Here is a 15,375-nt window from a genome sequence, read left to right on the forward strand (position 1 = left end):
ATCCCCAGGTAGGAACATCTTATCAGGTCAGTCATGTGTAGGGATCCATATTTTTACTGAAAGTGAGACATTTTCTGTCCTGGGAGCAGAAGCACACTATCTGAGGAATCCCGGGAAATTTGAATGTATTAAAGGTATTCAGCTGCAGTCAAATGTATTATACATATTTCAAGCAACACTAAATGCGAGGAGAAATGTGTCACTCTATTGGTTCCCAGCCTGACTGATTTAGTGTATTATTTGGTAGTATTTAAAATTATTAATGATGAACTGATTAAATTTTGGTGGTCAAACGTCAAAGTCACTCTGACCTTGCGTCTGTCTCATTCTCAAGATTGCAATATTTCGAGGATGCCTCGAAGAAATGTATTCAAATTTGGCACAAACATCCATTTGGATCTAATGGACTGATTAGATTTTGAAGGTGAAAGGTCACTGAGACCTTGCTTACATCTGAATCTCATGATCGTATATATTAAAAGAAGGCCCTCAGGGGAATTTCATTTAATTTGGCACACATGTCCAGTTGGACACAAGGAAACTGATTCAAATATTGTGTTAGAAGTTAAAGGTCACTGACCTCACAAAACATGTTTTTGGTCATATTTCAAGAATTTATTGATTAATTATTCCAAAATTTAACACAAATGTCTAACAGGATAACATGATGTAGTGATGGCATTTCATATGCAAAAGACTTAAAGTCAACTTCACTGTGACATCATAATGTTCTGCAGAACCACTTTTCTTGCTATTACTCAACGTCGTATCTCAAGAACAGAAGGGGAGACATGTCAGATACTGAATTGGTGACTCTTATCTTGGGTGTCCACCCAAGCATTGTCAACTGGCAGGCCTGCATATGAGTCTGGACATACGTAGATGTAAACTGTAACTGCAACTTGCCTGGTTCACGGAGGCATACAACCACAAGGTGGTAATTCTAATTTTTCTTGCAGAGTAGTGTGGACCATAGATAAAAAGATAAATGTTCTCATGGCACTGATATGATCAGCTGCTATTAAGGCTCCCCATTGTGGGGTTTTAAAAGACATCTCATCTTACCACTGTCCCACAGCAGGAGAGACAGCGAGGGAAGGAAGGACACACACACATTCATCATTCCATTGGACAGAGAGTGTAGTCTTCAGCAAATTTGGCAGGGAAACGTAGACCTCCTCCACCAGCCTTGATCAGCAGTCTATTGGATCTGATGTTGAGCAGCTCAGCTCGATGGATGATGGAGGTCTTCATTAGATGCACCAGCTTAAAAGCCCAGAGACACCAAACACACATCAGAGAACTAGTAGCGATAAAGACGGACTGTTGCGTTGCCTCACGTCACCTGTGTCTTGGCCAAAAAGTTGCACATGAACACACAAGAGACTACAGCCAATGGCCAACCAGGACATACTGTATGTTATGTACCTACATGAGACCACTCACACACTTGTGCTTTGATATGGAATTGCAGCTGGAGATGGCTCACTTATGGAGACACTGAGATAATATCATGGAGTTCAGAGGATGATGCGTTACAGGATGGTAATGGACATCGACTTACATGTTGCCCCTGAGGCAGATTTTCCTAACAACTACTAACCTGTGCAAGTTGCTGTGCAGAAATATGACAATAAAATGATGAACAGTAGCTATAGAAAACAGAAGTCTCTGTCCCTGGAGAACCTTTCAGAATAGCTGTACTTTGGTGTGGACAAGCTGAGAATCATTGGCTAATCTAAAGAAAATCTCTGTTATATGAAATCCATGCATCCATTTTCAACCACTTATCTGAGGGCAGCAAACTGAGCGAAGTATTCCAGATGCCCCTCTCCCCAGCAATGCTTTCCAGCTCCTCCTGGAGGATCCTGAGGTGTTGCAAGGCAAGACGAGATATATAATCCCTCCAGCATGTTCTGGGTCTCCCACCAGTTGGATATACTCGGAACGCCTCTAACGGGAGGTTCCCAGAAGGCATCCTGATCAGATACCCAAACCACCTCAATCGACCCCTTTCTGTGTGAAGGAGCAGCGGCTCTACTCCGCGCTCCCTCCGGATGTCTGAGCTCCTCACCCTATGTTTAAGGCTAAGGGATTGGGAGGTAATTTACAGCCCCAAGGAGTTCAAGTATCTCGGGGTCTTGTTCAAGAGTGAGGGAGAATGGAGAATGGAGCATGAGATGGAAGGCAATTTACTAGTCCATCTACGTCCCAGCACTCACCTATGGTCATGAGATATGTTAAATGAAATGAATAGCCAGATTTTCTTGAGATAAGATGTACATAAGTTTTCTAACAATTAAAAAGAGAGATGGTGTAAGCCTCATAACTATTACGCACCAGGGGTGGCATGATTTTGATTCAAAATCAGAAATCAATCAAATTGAGTTTTCGATTTAGATAATGAAAAGTGAAAGCAGGATAGATGATTCTCAGAGTATTTTTTTTCTCTCTCTACCCCCGCCTAGTGGTATTCATTCAAAGGGGAAAAAAGCTTCAAAGTAGACACAGCATAGCTTACCAGTAGCGTGCAGCTGACCTTTTTTTAAACACCATGGCCGTTACTGGAGTTTGATATGACAGCAAAACAACAGAACAGAACCTAATAGAAAATGATGAGTGAGTCATGCTATACCTTCTGGTATCAATATCTGCCCATAAGGGGCATCAATCAATGACAGCTTACCATTTGATTATTTAAGAGAAACCCTGTCATGGTTCTTACTCACTGTAAGAGCCATGAAAGAGTCTCTCCGATCCCTCAGTCAGTTACCCAGAACAAAGCACTGATCTACACTGCAGAGATATCCTTCCTTTCCCTCCCCGGAGTACGCCTGCCTTAGTTGCGATATAACTAATAAGTGAGAGGACTCTGGTGAGGTTCAGTGGGTTCATTACGTTAGACCGGAGTATGTCAGCCCTCGTGGGGAAGAAGACTTGGACGAGCATAGAGGTCGGCGGCGGATTGTGATTGCGGCCAGAGCAGTGAAGGCCGAGACTGAACTGATTCAGCCTCCTTCACACACGCATATACACACACACCACACTCCCTCGACCCTGACTCACCAATCTGTTTATGTAGAAATGAGTAAAATCTCCTCTCTGATATTTAAGACTAGAAGGCTCTTGTAACCATTCCTTGGACTCGCTCCAAACTCTCTTTTTTCATTTAAAGGATCAGTCATTGCCAACGCACATAGTCATGCCCGGTATTTTACTGAAACTGGAGTGGAATCTGTTGTTGATAACCTCTCTTTTGCTGTCACTATTCTCTGTCTCACAGCTCAGGTTTAATGCTCTTTGTTGTTGCCAAATTTAGGTATAAGTCTCTTTAGAAGTAGTTGTTAATCTGGTACCATAACATTTTGTGTTCATACAATACAACAAGTTCTACTTTGGCTTTTTGTTGTAATGAAAAATGCTACAAAAAGTTCATTGACAATTCAGCATAACTGACTAAACCCTTGAAACAGCCCCACAGTATTAATATGCTTATTCCTGCACTCGCATGTGAAAAACTAGATGAAGTCAAACAGAGAATGAAAATTTAGTGCAGGCAGACCTGTACTAGATGCAGTTTGACAAAAAGGGGAAGGTAGGAAGCAAGCAGTGTTTGTGTCACAGGTTAGAACCCAGAAGCACGACTTGAAAACCAAGTACAAAGTCTTTATTCAGAGTCAAAGGGCACACTAGTGTCATTAAACCAGTCAGGCAGACAAAGAGAGGCAGACAGGCAGCAGGCAAAAAGGCAGAAGTCCAGGCCACAGGCAGAAGATCATGCAGGCGGATAATAGACGGGCAGATGAAGTGGCTGGAACATTTAGTGAGGACACAGAACACGATCTGACTGGAAACAAGTGGAAGTAGGGACAGGTGAACAGCTGGTTGGATAAGTCAGGTGATGGGGAATGGCGGGAACAGGGGTTACTGCAGGTCAGGAGAGAGTGCTGGGTTCTAAAATGACAGGTAATTTAGCATGCAGGTAAAAGAATATCCCTGGAGAGGAATATAGTACTAAGGTATGACACCCTCTAGTTCAAAGTTATGACACAAGATCAAATAAAACCTTATCAGTTCTTAAAAGGAAATTATGTCACAGCAGCAAGAAGCAGTGACAGTGGGGTTGTAGACAGAGTTGAGACAACACAGTTGGCTGCCAACTCCGTACTACACAAAGTGATATGAAAAGATTAATATAAATCTCATGTCTGTGTTTTAGAGGGTTTCCACATCAAAGTGTGTTTTTAGGTGTTGGGTAGTGCTACTACATTTGTGAAAGTGTCAGCTGGGGCCCGAAGACTACAAGTTTAACAAACAAAATCTGGGTTGTGGAGTTAGAAAGTGAGCTTACCCGACCTCTGTCGCACACTCCTCATCTCTGCTTGAGGCTGCTACTAGCTTACTATTACTGTTAACTTTGCTTTGTTTAGTTTGACTTGGCACTTCAGCCTTGTGTGGCAGGGATTTGCGTCTCCATTACAACAGGGCTATCTGCCAGAAGGTGTGTCTTTCACTGATAATGGCTTGTCTTGAGTCCATAACGTTTAAAAGCAGCAAGCAGATCCATGGCTAAAGTCCCCTGTTATTTTTGCTGCATGTGTTTTTCCACAGCAGGGCAGGTATAAGAAGGTTACTGGTTGGAAGTGAGCTGTTTGCAGAGGTGCAGTGAGAGCCTGTTGTCTGCAACTTTTTAGTTAATATTCCACTATGGCCATTTCTGACTGTATTCTTTCTCCCTGCAGTTTTAGTAGACTTCTTTTCATTGAGGAAAGGTTTCTACCAAAGTTCTGCTAATTTAGTGATAAACTATCTAAATTTCTCAGATTGTTCACAATAAAAGTTTTCTGTTTTTTGTAAAAGCTTTTATTGTGAAGCAGTGGAATAAGGAAATGTTGAGGTTTCATCTACACTAACTTAACAACTCATGGCTTAAAACAAACAACTAACAGTAAAATAAAGGATATGTCAAAAAGGGACAGGTATAGAAAGGGAGAAACCAAACTCAGAACCACAGAGATTCAGTTAGAAGCTATAAAAGTATTGAGAGCTGAACACACAGAGATTTAAAAAAAAGAGTCGTGCAACAGGGGGAAGAACAGCGGTTGACAGGGGCTGGCTGTGGTTGGCAAGACGTCACTGCTACCCACTTGGAGGCGCTCAGGTGTGCTTTTGGCCCGACTTCAGAGATGGTCCATCAACAGCATGACCCAGTGTGGCTTGCTGTTGATGGACCATCAACAGCAACAGCATGACCCAGTGTGGCTTTGCATGTTTGAATTGACAAAGAAACACACATCAGTGCAACATGGTTTGACTCGGCATGGCCAAAAGTGCTAATAGAACACACCCAAACCTCTAATAAAGTTGTTGGCAGTTGAGTTGTATTGTAGGTCATTTGGGCACCAGGTTTCGACAGGGATAAAAAGGTGAGATTCAACGTGGCAGCGCCTTTTTGCTGAGTTATGCAGCAACAACTAAGATGAACAAAAACGAAATGAAACTACATTTTGGCTCAAATCACAACCACAGCATACCTAATATGACCATCCCAATGTGAAATAACTTTCCAGTGGAGGATTTAACGGCTCTTGAGGCATTCATTGACCACTATTACCACCTGCAAAACAACAGGGAACAGGACCCAGACTCAGGAAACCCACTCAAAAGGAAAAACAAAAGCAGACAAACACTGATAACCTCAAAATCACCAAAATTGAGGTCAATCTACTGGCCAGCACTGACCAAAAACTTGATCTTCTAGTTTCACTCCGCCGGCGGCTGTGGCTCAGGAGATAGAGCGGAAGATCAGCGATCTCCGGCTCCTCCAGTCTGCATGTATGAGTATCCTTGAGCAAGATACTGAACCCCACATTGCTCCTGATGGCTGTTCCATGGGTGTGTGAGTGTTTTAAAGCTGTGTAGCAGGTGGCACCTTGTATGGTAGCCTCGGCCACCACTGCGTGAATGTGTGTGTAAATGTGACTCGTAGTGTCAAAAGCGCTTTAAGTGGTTGGAAGACTAGAAAGGCGCTATATAAGTGCAAGCCTATTTACCATTTACCAAGAAGTCAAAGACAAATGCAACAGCCTGAAATGCCTGTGGATATTCTCATTCATCCAGGTCATAGTTATCTCAAGGCAACTGAATCGAACGCAACTGGACTTGGTTTTGTCTTAAAAGACGTTTCAGCTCTTATCTAAGAGGCTTCATCAGTTCATGCTTGTCTGACTAGGCTGGAACTAGTCTGACAAACTGGTGTGGAGGCACCCAGGTATTTAACCTCTGGGGAGGTCTTCACAACACCAACGATGTCACTGGTTCGTTAGTGCTCCAATGGTGTGTCAACAACAGTCGTTGAAACTCCTGCTGCAACGCTGCAATTGGAGTCGTTAGAGTCACATGAGGCCATTTGTGAACGACCATTGTTTTTAGAGGTTAAGTTGTTAAACCTCCTGGGCAAGGATGAAAGGACAGCATTATAGGTGGGGGATAGGTGGTGTCGCAGACCTCCTCCTCTGTTGAGAGATGGCTTTTTCCAATTTCACATAGATGGCTTCTTTTACACCTCAGTGGTTTGAAAGAGGTAAATATGCATGGAGTAAAAGAGACGATATCTGCGGTCCTGCTGCAACTATTTTCTAGTTTGCCTGATCAGGTAGCTGTTTTCAGTACAGCAAGCAGCTGTTTTCAGCCAGAAGAGCTTTGATAAATGCTCTTTGTGCTACCCATCCAGTACCAAATGGTTGGTAGACATAATGTGATGAGCGTAGTGCAGCATGTACCTTAAAAAGCCATGTTTGGAGTGTTTGTCGGGTGGACAGAAACACAACTAAATGCTAATGTTTGTTGTGGCAGTTGGATATATAAATAGGCAATCGTTTGCTGTTTACATGTTTTCCATGTCAGCTTTATAAGGTAATACGTAACCCAATAACAAATAATAACAAACCCAAAAAACAAAAGAAGTGCTCTGTGGAGTACTCTTGCTGAAATCAACTTTTTGAACCTGCATTTTTTATATCCATGTTTGCTAGCAGTTGTCTTCTTCTCTGGTCTCCTGCCAGTATGAAACCATTACTTCTTGTCGGGCATGAGAGTAAACAAAACAGGGACCCACACGTGGAAACATTTCACCAGAGCGTTACTTGTGTTCAAAACTTTTACAGGATTCATTTAGTGCTGCTTCAAAGTAAAAAAACAAGTTCTTAATAAATATGCTCTTGTCAAAGCCCCATGTGAAGTGTTGAACAAATTTTTATTGTGTTCAAGTAGCACAAATAAATGAAAATCGATGAAATTCTCTGCACTGCAGATCTGTAAACAGTGCTAATAAAAAAACATGCTCCCTTTTCCTGTCTAAGTATGGATTCTAAGCCCCCCTCCCTCCATTGCATGAGATGCCAGTGTGAACATACTGTACTTGCACTTGTGTTGAATGCACACAAGCATGTTCACACATGAACACAAAGTCCCTAATAACCCCAAAGGAATGTCCAGAAAGTTCTGATTTTATGACTAAGTAGAAACAAACATCTTATTGACATAATAGTCCGTGTAAACACATTGCTGTGTATCATAAAGGAAAGTCACCTACCCTTTACATAATCCCCTAACCTAAACAGAAGATCTATTTAAGACATTACAGGGTCATAGCAGAGCTATTTACAAGGCTATCATTTTCTGTTTATTTATACCCTGGAAGGGGGCCTATCATAAGAATGAAATGAAAATATGCTCAGTAGACAAATTATTCTTCCTCTATGTTTATCATCTCCTTTCTGTTACCCTGCACACTCCTCGTATCCCTTATTAGATAACATTGGGAAGGCAATACAATATTTTCATGTGTTCTTTGATGTGACTATGTTTTAAGTGTTATAAATTATTTGAGTCACCATCAAGAGGAGCGTTGCACTGGAATATTGTAATCCTTATTTCCCGTTTGTTGTTTTTGCAAGCAGTAGGTATTGCGGTGCTTTCAGCTTGATTCAAACATATGTTTTAGAACAATATTTAGGTACCCATATACACATTGGCCCTCATTAATGAAACAAACATACGACAGAAAACTGGCTGTATGGTCATTTCCATGCAAAGCTCAGCATATATCAGTGTGATCTTGAATGGAAGCTATGATCAAATCTCATGTCAGTTCTCAACTGTGTACGCAAACAGAGTTTGAGTCAGGATGGACTTGGGGTGCAGCAGTAAAGCTGGCTGAGTTGGATAATTGTGATTAGACCATATTATGACCGGCATCTTAGTATTTTCAGCCACCTGTTAATCACTTGAAAATGTTTAGTCTATGAGAAAATATTACATTTTGTTAAGACCTACATTGACATGCATTCTGTCACATCTGGCAGTTGCCTGGCTCTGTGGGACTGGCTCCAGGCTGATCAAAGGATGAACACGAGTGGTGCCAGGCTTTAATATATCTTTTCTCTTTTTTTCACACTGACAACCCAAAGCATGTTTATATCATCAAAATAAATATGTAAGCCTTGTAACAATGTAGTTATTTGAATACTAATAGCTTATGGGTTATTAATTTTTTACTGGTGGTATGTCTGTGTCTCCTCTGCCACCTGTGAAGCCTGAAATGGAGGCAGACATAATATGTGCAGCCACGCACTCCTTGATTGTAAGCTTTTACATGAACAGGCTATTATGACAATATCAATACCATGTAATATATACGCTCATATTATTGATATATGTATGCTATAGGTTGGTACATCTCATGGACGTGTAACTTAAATATTTAATAATAATGTTTGTAAAAAAAAAAAAAAAAACCCCATCATGGCAGTCCATTCAGTACTTGACTAGACATTTCATTCAGTAATAAAGTCAACCTTATGGTGGTGCTGAAGGAAAAGTCAGATCATCACCAACGTTATGTGGAAGCATAGTCTAGCAGCCAGAAATTTTTGAATCAAATATTATACCAATCCATGCATGAAAAGTGACACTGCTGGAGGTGATACATAAAAAGTAAGCAAGTTATTAGCAGTAATCCTCTGGGGACCTTGAATAGCTGTACCACAGCTCATGGCAATCCATCCAGTAGCAGGATATTTCAGTCTGAACCAAAATGGTAGACTGACCGACCTAGAGATATCACCATACCCAAGCCGATATTGCTAGCCTGGCTAAAGACATCTTTGGTATAGAGGCCGTAAGGGGCCCATCTAAAAATAATGAGTATGGGATCAGGCTTGAAATAGACTTGGGGATAATTAGGGCTGATACGAAATGTGGTTGAAGTTAACAGACCCAAATAGAATGAGAAGTCAATAGAAGCTTGGATCCACTTGGGTATAGACATATTGACCCACAGACCTGTAGAGATTTTACAAGAACTGATACTTTGATACTTTGATACGTTGATGCTAACATTCTGAAAATGTGAGGGTACTAATTTTTCTCCAGGACTGCAAGTACTGGGGATGCAGTTCCTCTAGACCTGACAGGGCAGGGTATCGATCGATCGATCAATCAATCAATCAATCAATCAATCAATCAATCAATCAATCAATCAATCAATCAATTTTATTTATAAAGCCCAATATCACAAATCACAATTTGCCTCAGAGGGCTTTACAGCATACGACATCCCTCTGTCCTTAGGACCCCACAAGTGCTGTAGTCTGCCATTACATGCCAAAGGAAGAAGAATGCCTACCGGCATGGAAGAACAACAACAGGTGGAAGAAGGCAGCAAGTGCAGCTGCAGGGACAGCTCTGTCTTGACTCATCAAAAAGAAAAAATGTTTATTCCTGAGGCCAACGTATTTTGTTGTTTTTTAGATGGAAACCCAGTGTATTTTCACCGCATTACAAAGAGCAGCAGCGTCACAAGGCAATGAGCGTCTATTTTGCTCTAAGTGCTACGTGCTTAGCATTCATTCATTCATTCATCTTCTAACCGCTTCATCCTCTTGAGGGTCGCGGGGGGGCTGGAGCCTATCCCAGCTACATCGGGCGAGAGGCAGGGTACACCCTGGACAGGTCGCCAGACTATCGCAGGGCTGACACATAGAGACAAACAACCATTCACGCTCACATTCACACCTACGGACAATTTAGAGTCTCCAATTAACCTAGTCCCCAAATCTGCATGTCTTTGGACTGTGGGAGGAAGCCGGAGTGCCCGGAGAGAACCCACGCTGACACGGGGAGAACATGCAAACTCCGCACAGAAGGGCTCCCACGCCCGGGATCGAACCGGCAACCCTCTTGCTGTGAGGCGAGAGTGCTAACCACCACACCACCGTGCCGCCCCGTGCTTAGCATGTTTTTTTTTTTTTTTTTTTCAGATTGCCAAAAGTTGAAAAAATGTTTAACTTTGGGTAAGATGCTGTGCTCATCACTGTCACTTTTTACCCAGCTGCCCCATCAGATTGGAGGAGGGGCGGGACAAATAGCCTATCACAAAGACCAACTGTTACATCTTGTTTGTTCAAGTGCTGAGCAACAACAATGGAGGAGAAATATGTTAATATACTGTAGGTTTTAAATTAAAATATGCTTCCTCACTCACAAAATCTTGTGAACCTACATAGACTACTACTTTGCCTTCAAGGCAGATCATCAGGGATTAATGATAAAATTTTCATTAAATTTAATTTAGATATTTTTAATCAAAGAGTGTTTGTTTAATACAAAGGATTTATTATTTTGTTTCGTCTTTTACTGTGATATCGAATTGAGTATTGATAGTTGCAGAATCTCACTAGTATTGGCATTAACAACTACATTTCTGGTATCAAGACATGCCCAAAGTCCTGAGATCTGTGGAAATAAAAGGGGTCCTACCTGGACCCAATAAAACTATTTATAATTTAGACCTGGCCCAACTTGGATTACTGATGGGTCTCAGATTGTTGGAAGCAGGAGGACCTCACCCTTGAAGATAATGATGACCTCTTCATTGAAGATAATTTTGTTGCACAGGGACAGGTTCCCCATATTTGCTTGATGGATAGATGCATGTGGACAAGATGCAGAAATCATTATTATCACTTTCATACATTGTTAACACCAAAGAATCCCCTGCATTTACATCAATAGCATTCCCTGATCTCTGTTTGTGAGGAATTGATCTCCGTTACTAATTTGAGATAAGCTGCTTATCTCCACTAATATCAGACTGCACGATTGCAATTCAGAGCACATGTCCCATTTGGCTGGGTGATGCTTTGGCATTCAGTCTGTAGTAAACATGGCTGATTGTATAAAGTTTATTAAACCTATTAAGAAGATAAAGGATGTAAACTCAATACATCTCCAAGCAGACTGCAGATATTCAACCAATTACTTTTAATATTAGAAGATGTAGAGGATGCCTGGGGGCTCCGATCACCAGCAGCTGACCAAACATAGATGAGCACACATGTACATGTATTCATGCTGACTTTTATTTTTACCACAAGCACATGCCAGAATCTGGGGGCTCAAATAGACTGCTATGGACACAGAAGTTATACACAAACAGTCCCGTGTGGCAATATGTCAAGACAAACAAAGTCTTAAACTTGAACCGTTGATGATCATCCCTGACTATGTTGGTGACTTCAGCTTCTCTCATAAGTCATGGGCCTGAAAAAAATCCTTAAAATGACTGGGGCCACCACCACCACCACCACCACCACCATTTAAAGCAGGTGTAGTTTGTACAAAGTATTGTCTGACTATGTTTAAAACTGTTTATACCTTTTCTTAATATCCACATGTAAGGGCATACTGCCCTGGAGAAGGGAAAGACACAAATTGCAAAAACATTTAAACAGTGTACACTTTTTGCAACAGTTTTTGGAGATAGTGCGACTAAATTTTTGTAACTCAGAGCACCAGTGTGACTTGTAAATATACCCCCAGCCCCCAGAGTGCAGTCGGGCAGAGACTCTACCATTCATACATATCAGAGTGCTGTTGTTACCGTTATTCAGAGCACCACACTCTCAGAACAGCAGAGCGTAGTTTGGGCATTCTGTCTGAGAAGAAGGAACAACAGAGAGCTATCCATCCTCAACCACTTGTCTTTTCCACATGCTGAGATTTTGCTCTGCTCTGCCTGTATCTGTCTCCAACTTCAGCGGCATTGATTATTTCTGTAAATTCACTATTTATTACCAAACTCTTTATCAGTATTAGTCTCCTGTCGCAATGGAAAAAATATGAGTGTGTTGTGCTGCATGTTGATTTTAGTGGTGCTCATCAGCTTTTCAGCAGGGAGTCACAGTGCTGCTGTTGGAAAAAGTTAGTCTGGAGTCCTGCCATTAAGGGAATCAAAAAAGTTTTTTAGTAAAAATGTTAGCTGCAGCATTCTGATTGATTTTGAAGACTTTTAGCACTGGCACGCAGCAGGCCTGAACATTACCAGACGTTACAATTATCAGTGTTTCTGGAAACAAAGGCATTAATTAGTAGAACCAGTGTAGTTGAGGGGTGATTAACAGTTTTCTATTTGGGGCTTGCTGACAAATTTACTATGCTGTCTACTGGCATAACCCATATACTGAAAACTTGAATGTCACTGGGCATTGAGGTGATACAGAAAACTGAACATTTCGAGGCTTGTTGTAAGCTGGTTAAATGACTCGATGTTTATGCTGCCCTCTTGGCAACGTCACTCTTGAAAAAAAGATTTGCAATCTCAATGAGAGTTTTACCAATATCTATCACTATTGCTATTTCAAGTGCATGAACATATGTTCATGCACTTCATCAGCTGTTTATAGCTGCCTGTAACACCAGCATTTGGTACTGGTCACATGTTGATAGTGTCTATGAAGTCATTTTGCAACTACAATTGACATGGTAGCTTAATACTATTAATTAAGCAATATCACACTCGAGCTCGTGATGTTGTACTGTACTACTGTGTACTGTGTACTTCGGCACGAGGCCGCAGGCACATTACGCACATTTATCTGCACGTTTCCATTAATTGTGCAGCCGGTGAAATAAGTCTGTGGCGACTGCATGGTGGACTGTTGCTTCACAGGCACAGCCGACTCTGCCTTCTGATCTGACAGTATGTTGCTTTTCTCCAAGTCATTGAGCTCCGCTGATGAAACACTGACAAACCTGGATGTGTGCTCAGATGGATTCAGCTTCTCCTCTCCCTCATCTTCCTCTGATGACCATTCATAGTTCAATTCAAAACTTATTTTAGGAAATAAATCCATATTTTTGGCTGTTTGACAGTGGATGAATTAATTAGCCTACAACGCAACTGCTGACCTAACTGACACTAACCGTCAGTTTTGATTTGATTGTTGATTGCAATCAGCTGTGAGGCGGAGTGATACATACACAGTGAAATAACCGTGATGTTGTACTCCAATATCATCACGGTTTTACTGTCTCTCGACCAATCAGATTGCAGGGCCAGAACTAACTGTTGTATAATTAGGTGTTATTAGAATCTGTATCCTGTGCTATGTTCCCTTTCTCTTTTTGTGCTGTAACATGACAGGATCCTCTTAGACCACATTTGGTTTGCAGTTGAGAATACATTAACACTTGATGATTCACTGCCACAGGAAGCAAAGGATATAGACTATGAAGTAAGAGCATAGAAATACCCTCTGCTATCATACTGCAACCTTCACTCACTGCTCCTGTTTAAAAAGAGCAGTGTGAGGGCACTCTGCTGCCTCATAAGGATACAGCCCACACCCTCAGCTCACTAAATTGTATGTTTAAAATCAGCCAAGATACCTTTATTACATGCAACTCCTTCACTCTCTGCTCCATATCATCTATCCAATGGAGCTGGAATGAAAGATTTATGATATAAGGAAAGTAAGGAAACATTTCAAAGGATTATAATTTTCTGCATCATTATTCATGTGAAAATCTAAAACCACAAAGGACCATGGTTTGTGATGTTGTATTGCATTAATTGTAATGTGTCTGATGCTTTGTCAGTGCAACACCACAGCCTAAATAACTACCAGAGTTGAGTCAACATCTCTCTAAAAGTCAGTGTCAGCAGAAATGGAACATGAAAAGTTTCACAAAGGTTGGATTTGTTGCTGGGGTACTGAATTTAATTACATCATATTTTCTAGTGTTAATGTTATACTGTCCTGGTATTAAGCCCAGATGTGAGTATGAGCTGGATGACACATATGGAAAGTAATTTGCAACTTACAGTAAATCTGGGCTACATTTAAAAAAACTACTTTTGCAAATATGACCCCTTATTATTTCAAGTTTCAAGCTCTGTATTATCATATGCACAACAATCACAGAGAGGCAGTCTTTGGCAATGACATTTTAGGTCTTAGATATTTTAGATATATTATTGTCATAAAGTGAATTACATCATGAGACTAGGAAAATGGTCATAATATCTGACACTGGCTCCAGAAAAGCATGGTCATCCGGTGCCTTTTTGGCTTGAAACCTGTTATGGTCAGCATGAGCTCTGAACAAGTTTAATTGCCTATTACCTTTTATTTTTCATTCTCAGATAGACATGGTAATACTTCATTTTATAGGTCTGCAACTTTCATGGTTGGCAGGTGGAAATAAGCAAGTAACATACTTTGAATTTATTTAAATGACCCCCATATTATCAAAAATTACCCCAGCATCATTTAAAAATTATATTCTGCTGTTTCCAATAAGTAGGTAAGCTTGTAATTTCTTTCATACATTTATAGGAAAGTAATGTAAAGTTTGATGATTACAAACACAGCATTTCCAGCTCTGCACTTTACTGTTGATGATAATTAGCAAGTAACTTCTTTGAAATTTATTGGAAATGACTATTTTTTCCATTTTCAAGGGTCAGTATTAAAAAATATGACATATGTTTTAACTTCAATTCTCAAAATTTAGCAAAAACATATAACATTATTTTTTTGTTTCATTTGTCAGGACAGGCAAGATGGTAAATGTCTTCCCTGTACACTGCACTGTATTCAGAGGACACATTTTTCTAAAATGTCTGTTGTGTAGTTTTCTGGACCATCATTGAAGTTGTTTGGGAGGTTTTGGGATTGATGTCATTTAATATTATTGATTTAAGAACAGTGCAATGATTTCAGACCCTGAGTGTATCTCTCTTATGAGGGAACTTTCATTTAAAGAAGATCATTTAGCAAGAAGAGACTGCTGCTGGCAAAGGATCATCCACTACAAAGAGTAAATCCACAGTGAATCACAAGGAGCAGAAGATGCTGCTGCACTGCTCAAAAAGGGTTGAAACTTTTAAACACTTATGATTTTGAAGGAAAAAACACCTGGTGTGACATTAAGACCACAGATTTATAGGAGAACATCGAATTTTGGGGAGATTGCACCCCTCTGTTGCTAATTGTCTTTCATTTTGTCATGTTTTTTTTAAGAAGTCTG

General features: G+C 40.7%; 1 protein-coding gene across 4 annotated transcripts in view; it reads left to right on the forward strand.

Annotated features, from left to right (window-relative positions):
* Positions 1–15,375, forward strand: part of ltbp1 (latent transforming growth factor beta binding protein 1) — a 213,669-nt gene that overhangs the window by 57,490 nt on the left and 140,804 nt on the right. The gene's annotated exons all lie outside the window — the stretch shown is intronic.

This window comes from Epinephelus fuscoguttatus, linkage group LG16 (genome assembly GCF_011397635.1).
Source record: "Epinephelus fuscoguttatus linkage group LG16, E.fuscoguttatus.final_Chr_v1".
NCBI classification, from domain to species: domain Eukaryota; kingdom Metazoa; phylum Chordata; class Actinopteri; order Perciformes; family Serranidae; genus Epinephelus; species Epinephelus fuscoguttatus.